This window comes from Callospermophilus lateralis, chromosome X (assembly GCF_048772815.1).
Source record: "Callospermophilus lateralis isolate mCalLat2 chromosome X, mCalLat2.hap1, whole genome shotgun sequence".
Taxonomy (NCBI): domain Eukaryota; kingdom Metazoa; phylum Chordata; class Mammalia; order Rodentia; family Sciuridae; genus Callospermophilus; species Callospermophilus lateralis.
The window spans coordinates 63,464,475-63,474,590 of NC_135325.1; the positions used below are offsets into that span (position 1 = coordinate 63,464,475).

General features: G+C 34.9%; 1 pseudogene; it reads right to left on the reverse strand.

Moving 5' to 3' along the window:
• Positions 1-8,578: 8,578 nt before the first annotated feature.
• Positions 8,579-9,015, reverse strand: LOC143639209 (ubiquitin-conjugating enzyme E2 variant 1-like; annotated as a pseudogene).
• Positions 9,016-10,116: the final 1,101 nt, after the last annotated feature.

Sequence of the window (10,116 nt, forward strand, 5' to 3'; positions counted from 1 at the left end):
CATTTTTAAGTCTGTTCCAGGAGTCTTTGGTTTTATTCCTAGAGTATTATAATTATAGGTTCATACATCTGCAAAGAGATATAATTTGACTTCCTCCTTCCTATTTGTATGCTTTTAAAAAGATATTTATTTTTAGAAGTAGTTGGACACAATACCTTTATTTTATTTATCCACTTCCATGTGGTGCTGAGGATGGAACCCAGGGCCTCACACATGCTAGACGAGCGCTCTACCGCTGAACCACAATCCCAGCCCCTTGTATGCCTTTTTATTCCTCTTTCCTGATTTCTATGGATAAATCTTTGTACTATGTTGGATAAGACTGTTGAGACCAGACTTACTTCTCTTGTGCCCATTTGTCAAGGAAATGCTTTCAAGTTTTTTTTTTTTTTTTTTATTTACTATTCAGCATGACTTTGGCTTTGGGTTTGTTACATAGTCTTTATTATGTTGAAGAATGATACTTCTGTTTTTAGGTTATTTAAGACCTTTAACATGAAGCAGGGTGAAATTTATCAAAGGCCTGTTTCTGCATCAATTGATTTTATTGTGTAATTTTTTATCCTTAGATGTATTTATATGACATAATATGTTTACTAATTTTAATGCATTGAATCATCCTTGAATTCCTGGAAAGAAATTAGGTTGATTATGCTGTAAGACCTTTCAATGTGCTATCAAATTGCATTTGCAAGATTTTTCTAATGATTTTTGCACTTAATTTCATCAGGTATATTGAGCTATGGTTTTGTTGTTGTTGTCATATCCTTGCATAGTTTTGTGTGCTTGTTAACACTGGTTTTTCAGAATGAGTTTAAAAGGATTTCCATTCTTTCTATTTTGTGTGATAATTTGAGGAGCTTTGGCATTATTTCTTTAAAAGTTTAGTAAAACTTAGCGTGAATACATCAAAACCTGTTCGTTTGGGGGGAGAAGGTTAATTGAGTCAATCTCCTTAAACATTATTGATCTATTTAGGATTTTGACATCATCTTGCAGTTTTGGTAGGTCATATGCATCCAGAAATTTGACTATTTCCTCTATATCTTCAAGTTTATTGATATACAGTTTTTCAAAACATTCTTTAATGATACTTTCAACTTAAGTGTTATCTGTTGTAAAGTCTTTTCACCTCTAATTTTATTTATTTGAGTCTTCTATTTATTGGTTTGCCTAAAAATTTTTCATTTTTGTTTGTTCTTTTCAATGAACCAACTCTTTCTTCTCTATTTTATTTACTTCTGCTCTCATTCATATTATTTCTTTCCTTCAACTGATTCTGGGTTTTATTTGCCTTGTTTTTCTAAAACCTTGAGATGCATCACTAGGTTACTTATTTAATCTGTCTCTCTGTTCTTGATGCAAGATATAACTTACCTATTAATATTAGTTTTACTGCCTCTATCAAGTTCTGATATTACAGAATTGTTCCATTTTCCTTTGATTCTAGGAAGTTTTTATTTCCACCTGAATTCCTAAATTTTCCCCATTCTTTTAATTAGTTTGTTGCTTGTTTTAGTTAGTTGTTTAGCTGCTGTGACTAAATGACCTGAACCAACTGCAGAGGAGCAAAAGTTTATTTAAGGTCTCATGGTTTCAGAGATCTCAGTTCACATAAAGCCAGCTACATCATGGTGGATGAATATGGCAGAGGGAAGTAGCCCACATGATGAAGAGAAAGCAGAGAAATTTCACTCACCAGATACAAATATATACAAAAAAGACACACCCTCAGTGCCCACATCCTCCAGCTATACCCTACCTGTCTTCAATTACCACTCAATTAATCCCATCTGGTGATCAATTCACTGATTGTGTTAAGAATCTAACAACCCAATCCTTTCCCTTCTGATCCCTCTCACATTGTCTCACACATGAACCTGTGGGGAACACCTCACATCCAATCAATAACATTGCTCAATCTCTACGTGCTTATGCAATTTCTGTAGTTTATACTGTGGACTTCTAGTTTAATTTTGTTATCTGATGAGAAACAATAAATTATTTTTTTGAATTGTTGAAGACATGGTTTATGGTCTAATATACTATTTTGGAAAAGTTCTATGTGCTGTTGAAAAGAGGATGTATTCCGTAGCTATTGGATGGAATATTATAGCTGTTTGTGAAGTCCATTCATTCTATAGTATAATCTCTCTCTCTGATGTTTCTTTATTGATTTTTTTTTAGGCTGGATAGTCTACTTATCAATGAAATTCAAGTATTATAGTCACCCACTATAATTGTATTGCACTCTATCTCTCCTTTTATTTCCTGTGTTAATTTTATAAAATTAGGTGCTCCAAATTCAGTGTGGATATATTTATAATCATTATATATTCTTGGTGAATTGTTCCCTTTATCAATTTTTACAGACCTTATTTGTCTCTTCTTATTTTGGCTTAAAATCTCTTTTGTTAGATATAAATATAGGTATTTATGCTTTATGTTGGACCCAATTTACTTGGAGCAGTATTTCCCATCCTTTTACTTTCATTGTGCATATGGCATTAGAGGTGAATTCAGTTTCTTGCAGACAGCAATTGTTAGATTTCTTTTGTAATTCAATCATCCCAATCTGTGTCTTATAATTAGAAATTAGACCATTTACATTCAGGATTATGATTGAAAGATATGTAGTTATTTCTGTTATTTTAAAAAATATCTTTGTGGTTTTTTTTATATTCTATATTAATTTCTTCCAGTCCTGGCTTACTAGATTAATAATTTTTGATTTTTTCCCTGTTTCTTTTTTCTTTTCTTTTTTCTTCTTTTTCTTTTTGTGGTACTGGAAATTGAACCATGGGCTATTTAACCACTGAAACATATTTCCTGGATTTAGCCTCAAAATCCTCCTTAACATAGTGAATCCACTTCATATTAGTGATGGTTCTCAAGTTGAAACCTATTTGTCATCCCTATATGAGTTGCCATATCCATGCCATTGTATAGATGATAGAGTCATTGATTAATAGAGAAAGTCCTACTATGTATAATTTTGGCTGTTGTATATGACAATTTTATGCCTATTCTCTATTGTTGTAATTTGACACTTCATTGGATTAATGTAGTAGCACAGTGTTGTAATAAAAACTATTTTGACTTCAGAAAATTGCTTACTTTAAATAATAAGTCTATGATTAAGGATATAAGATGATTAAGGATATAAAATATCTTTAATTAGCAGGAATAAGATCAAGAGATTTATAATATAACATGGTGGCTAGAATTAGTAATTATATATTTTATATCTGAAAATTGCTACGAATGGATTTTAAATGTTCTCAGCACAAAATGAAAATATGGGAGATCATAATTTATCAATACACTTAGTATTATCATGTTGTTGAATATATTTGGACATATGCATATGTATCCAAATATATGTATGTATGTACTTCAAAAATCATGTATGGGAACATAATTATATGTAATTTTTATTTGGCAATTAAAAATTGTAAGCCTGCTTACTGCAATAGAGCAAACTAAATGATCTGAGAATATTCCCTCTATTATACATTTAGAAATGTGGATATAACATATAAATCTTCATATAATAGCTTGTAAGAGAATAAGGAAATTTCTACAAGCCCGAAGTAGAAAAGAAGATCAAAAACAATGTAATAACTATGAGTTGAATCTGCAGATGTGCTGAGAGGTGTTGGCTCATCTCAATAATCAAATAAGCATGAGTTTTAGTGTCCTCAGGTTTACATAAAGTGGGTAGTTTGAATGAAGATTTCCATTTAGAGCCAGAAATAATATAGGTACACTTATTAAAAGTGTAGACTATAAAACCTCCTTTAATCAATATGAAAAAAAAGATAACAAGGATTTTTTAACCCTGGGTTGTATTCACAAATAAAATTTCTTTTCTCCAAGAACTTCAACAACCAATGGCTCTGTCTTAACCTGTTTTGTCAATGTAAATTTAAATTTTCAGCAAGTATCTGACAATAAACTAAAAACAAAGGGTAAAACAATGCAGGGCTATTACCAAACTGTTGGCTATTACCAACAGCCCTGTAAGCCTTACTGAAGCAACACATTCCAAGATAAGAAAAAAAGAGAGTCACAGGAACATCAGCATCACCACCTGGAATATGTTCCAAGAGTATATTCTTATGCCCCAACCAAGATCTACTGAATCAGAAACTCTGGGATGGCATCTAGCAACCTGTGTTTAAACAAGCTCTCCAGATATTTCTGATGTATGCTGAAGTTTGTGAACCATAGTTATAGAGAAAGCCCTACTGGAAATTAATGTACAATTCTTTGCAAAAAAACATTTCAGGAAACAGCATGTCATAAGGAATTCATCTCCATTTGGCCTACAGATGAGAAACTTGGGTTTAGTAGGGTTTTGCCATTTTCAATGCATATAGTCTTTAGAAATTCAGTTTAAGCTATAATTCACTTTTTCTAAAATGTGTAGAATTGACTCTTGACAACCTCATAAACTGTGTGGATCAAATGAGGTAATGTTAGCAAATGTGTTCTGGAAAGAAAAAAATGATATAAAATTCAGCCTACTATTAAAAGTACATCCAAATACATAGTTGTTCAATCATCCCCTTGTCATTCCCATTTTATGGAGTAAAGTTGTGGTCATAAAAACCTTGCTGTGTTTTAATAGTGAAACTAGATTCTTTACATAGTGTCTAGGAGTGACAACTTCTGCTGAGTATCACTACAGATTGTTCATGCAGAAATGGCATCAAAGCAAAGATTATTTTGATTTACTAGACAGGGCAGTCTTTTTATGTCAACAAAATAACCCATAGCATTCCTCTAGAATTCTTTCTACTCTATCAAGCAGAGAGGTTTCCTGGGATCTGACTTCATTATAAGGCTATCTAAAATGGCTTGATATCAAAGATACTGGAAAATTGATGGTGGTCATATTAATGGAAATAAATCCTAATAAAATATTTGACAAGTATTTACTTCCATCCTTCATGGTAAATTTCTGAATATAGTAAAAGATTGTCACACCCTCTCTCTTTTGAATAGTAGGTTCAGATAATCAAGTGGAATTCCTTTGTGAAATAGGAGGAATAATGAATACACAATTAAACTGAATTTAGCTGTAAAGCACAAAATCTATGTGCTACACAATGATAATACTCATAAGTAGTTGCTTCCTCATCTTTTCTACTTCTGGGAGTTTACTCTAGGCACCTTAACACCATCTACCATCTCTTGAATGACATGCACTGCCATCAACATTATCACTATCATCTCCATAATTATCAGTCCTGTGTACAAAATCCAAAAGCTTATACCAAAACTACTTTCCCAAACCATGACCTTTTCTCATATTTAACAACAGTGCATTACATCAGCTCCCTTGGCTTATTATTGTCACAGGAAGGCAGGGCTCAGATGCCAAGTCATCCTAAGTAGGACTCAAACAGTTTGTTGAAGTCAAGAAATTATACATGTAGTTTATATCTTATTGGCTGAAGACTTTCATTTGTCGTCTCATTCTAATTTTATGACTAAAATTTAAAGTGCCCATTCAGTAGTTACTAATCATCCTACTGTAATTCCTATGTTTATTTTCATTCTCATTTTCTTTGGTTCAACAATAATTTCACATCATCTCATCTCAAGCATCCTATAGCATCCCTTTCCTCACTATCAACTGATTTAGTAGCCTCTTAATTCACTGAAAATACATGCTATCTTAAGAGATCTACTGTAAGCTTGTACCAACATAATTGCCCATATAAGCACATCTATACCCACATAATCTTCTTTATATGTATTTTGCTCCTGAAAATAAATTATTTCATATATTATCACTTTATATCTGTACATTGCATCCTTATCCTACAAACACTGAAGTATCCCACATCTTAAATAACAATAACATCACTTACAGCAAAAACTTTCCTAAATCCTAATCCCTGATCACTTAATCACTCTTCACATTTTGTCTCTGATAACTTTGGAGCATCCTCCTTTCAAAAGTGCTGTTTATACTTAACTCTCTCAAGTTTCCCACAACTTATTTTTTGCAAATGTACTATAATTAGATTTTGTCCTTACTACTCCATTGAAATCTCACATTGTCACATTTACATTTTTCAAATACAGAGTCAATAATCAACCTCATTTTATTTGATATTTTGGCAGCATTTGACACAGGTGATCACATCCCTGTTTTTTTAAAAAAATATTAGGTTTAATTTGAGTTGGAAAGTTCAGCTGCTTAATCTATGATAGGGAGGAGATGAGATACTGAGTTCAAATACATGGTCAATTGTTTAGTCAATCATGCTTAATAAAACTCCAGAAAATGAAACTCATGGGACATTCCTGATGAGTGAATATATCAATGTACTGGGAGAGTAGCACACCTTGACTGCATAAATGCTTCAGTGCTTGGAACCATTCTAGACTTCACCCTGTGTACTTCTTTATCTTGTTATTCATTGTAATCTTTATATCAAACTGGTATTCATAATCATAGTTATTCTTGAGTTATCCTAGTGAGATATAGAACTTGAGAGAGTGTGGGAATCCCCAGATTGGTAGAAGGAAAAACGGAAACAAGGACAAACTGGGATCCTCACTTACCTCTGACTTCTGAAGCAAAGATAAACTTGTTCAGGACTTTGACTTACAATGTGTTGGATCTGATGCTAACACCAAGTAGATAGTGTCAGAATTGAGTTGAATTGTCAGACATTCAGTTGATGTCTGAGAACTGGTGTTAGAATACATTCAGATATTCACAATATCTTTGCTACATATTTTGATATTTATTATAAAGTAAGAATTGCTGACAAAATTGATTTTGGTTATGTGAACTCAACAACAATTTGTTGTATACTGATTTTACCTTCCAATGAATTAACTGTTAAATCTGATACTGTTTGGTTTAAGATTTTAAAGTAGCAGATATCACATTGAGGTTATATTAATGTTAAACAGCAACAACAACAACAACAACAACAACAAAGACACATAAACCTTGAAAGCCATTTACAAAACATGAGTAACCACACATTGATTTAAATGGACTTGAAACATTTATGTGTCTAAAGGTTTTCAAATTTTTATTATTAATCCTTTTGGAAATGAATGCTAAGCTTTTGGTTAAAATACTGTGTTAAATCCCAAGCAAGGAAGAAGAATGGTTAGCATAAAATACATAGAAAGGAAGAAATTTTAAAATTGCTTTCAATTTTCTTCAGAATTTGCATTTCAAGAAGGAATCACCATGAAATACCCACTACAGGTTCTTTCTTTTTCTTTCTTTCTTTTTTTCAGAACACCATAAATTAGCTTCATTTTTTTTTTTTTGCATCCAGATCTCAGCATAGTGGTCCTGAACAGGAAGTGGGAGATAACAGCAACGTGCCAGGAGGCCAGGCCCCGTCAATGCTGGGATCTGCTGTGCACACTGGCTCTTCCTCAGTCCCTGCTGAGCACCTGGGAGGCAGCAGCACCAAAACCAGTATCTGCACTGGGTCCAGGTTTCTCTGGTTCCAGTTGTCAGATTCCACACTCAGCCGTGGGGATGGCAGGCGAGCCCCACAGGGAGCCCTGCTCACCCTTCTTCAAGGTCTGAAAGCCACATCATTACAGGAAAGGGAACAATCCAGAGGGGCCCTGTGTGCTCTACAGGCGTCTCCACGAGGCCTCCTGCAGGTCTAAACAGAGGGACCCTGAGGGCTGGCAGGTCTATGTCACCCTGGGGACTGCCCTGTCCACCTTACAAAGACCTAGGCCAAAGATGCATTGGCTGAGGGTGACAGCAGAGTGGCCGGACCCAGGACCCAAAGCTCATTTCCCAGGCTGGTGGAAAGTGATCAAACGTGGTTCCAAATGTGGAGGAGGAGGTCAGAGATTTCCAACCTGACCTGATGGCTTCTGGCCAAGCAGGGAGGGAGGTGGAGAGTGCAGGGTGGTGAAGGTGCACAAGGGAGTTGAGGAGGAGGAAAAGAGCAGCACCCCTCGATCAAGGTGGGGGAGGGGAAAAGCCCTGAATTCTTCGCAAAGTCCAATTTCAAAGGGGCCAGAGGGTTACAATTTATGCTTCTGCATAAGAGTGGGGCAGGACAATGGCTTAGAAGGGGCATCATTTAAGACTTAAGAAAGTAACCAGGGTGCAGGCAAAGCACCCTACATCCAGCAGTAGTCCCCAGGATGTGACCTGAAACCTTTGCTCTACTCTCGCTGTCCCAGGGCTGGCGGAGAAGGCAGAGCCCCCAGGCCGAATAACCAGCAGCAAGGTCATTGTGGGATCTGTCTTTTCACAGTTGAGTTAGATGTGCCCCACTGGTCACGATGAGAATCAATTTAAATAGACTCTCTTGATCCCAGAAGTTCAACTACATGGACAGTGGTTACACTTGACAGGATGATTTGTTATAACACAACTTATATATTTCAAATGGAAAAAAATATTAGTATCATTTACAGTATCTTAAGATAAATTGCCTTCAATTGGGAGCTTCCTTTCCTGTAGACTTTGAGGTCTACAAGATGTATCTAGAAAATTTACTACTGTGGAAAATGAAGACTGCTTAAATTGAATGTGGGGAGGGCTTGTGGTTTTTCTTTTTGATTAATTGCTGTAACATTGTCCTTCCGGAGGCTGAGAGAGTTTCATATTTTCTTTGGACATCATTAAGCACCACAGCTCTTGCAGAACAACTTTGATGCTATATGAAGTCTGCCACTTTGCTAGCACTGATATGGCTCTTGGGTCCACCACTCCATTAGAACTATTAACTCAATTCATATTAATTTTTGTTACAAACATTACAAAGGGGGTGTTTCTGGGTATTTAGGTCCACATTGTATTTTAAGGCTGTATATTCGGTTTTCATAAATTGTTCTTGGAGGCCCAATTATCATCCCTGTCCATCTCGTGTAGTCTTCCTCATCTTCTAGACCCCAGCTAACTGTGCCATCTTCTACTCCTTTCTGGCCTTCTTTGAGTTCTTCCAACAGTCAGAATTTGCGAGGGACTTTTACTCCCAAGCCCGTGGTGGTTGCCATCTTGCATAGCTCGGTTGTTTCAATTATAATCAACTTAAAAAAGATCAGTTGTCTTTGTCAAACATTAAATAATATACACAGTTAATATATAAAATCTGAAATATTTATTAATTACATGGCATTCAATTTAAAGTTATACATTAAGATCTTGTCAGACTAGATGCTGCTATTAATTAAAATGAGTAAGCATGAATTCCTTTGGTAAGCACACTGGAACTCAGCAGGCAAGTACTTGTTATACGTACACCAAGCTACTGTTGTATCAAATAGCATACCAAAAAGAATGTGCTATAATCACAACATGTGTCCTTCACCATGCTTGCATCACATTGTCAACGATATACTTGCCTTGAATAGTACCTGTGTGCATCCTTCTTGCATTTGCCTTTTGAGGGCATAGATTGTTTCTGGACTTAACTTGAAGATATAGATATATTTCTTGCAATTATAAAAGAGTTCCATATACTTTGAGAAACCTAGATCTGAAAAGTAGAAATGGAGCCTTTTCTTCCATCCTTGACCTCATTATTACTACCCACAAGGGAGTGATGATGTTTATTATATGGATTAAAATGGAGATATACCTGGCTCATATGCACCAGCATTATAGTATTGTGTATTACTTTTCCAGGACTGTTATAATAAAGTGAATGGCTTAAATTACAAAACTTTATTGTCATGCAATAAATTAAAAAATAAAGACTGGATAACTGACATCAAGGTCTTGGCAGGGCCATGTTTCTTTTGAATGTCATAGAGAAAGATGTATTCCAAATCAGTCTCAGAGTTTTGGTTAGGTTCTTGGGTTTTGACATCAGAACTAATCTTCACAATGCATTCACCCTGTGTGTATCCAAATTTCCCCTTTTAATAAGAAAACCAATTAATAATGGATTATAGGCCCATCCTATCCAGTGTGGCCTCATTGTAACAACTAACTATATTTGTGATGACTGCATTTCCAAATTAGTTTTCATTCTGAGATACAGGGAGTTAGTACTTCATCATATAAATGAGAGCAGAATGCATTACAATTCATATTACGCATATAGAGCACAAATTTTCATATCTCTGGTTGTACACAAAGTAGAGTCACATCAT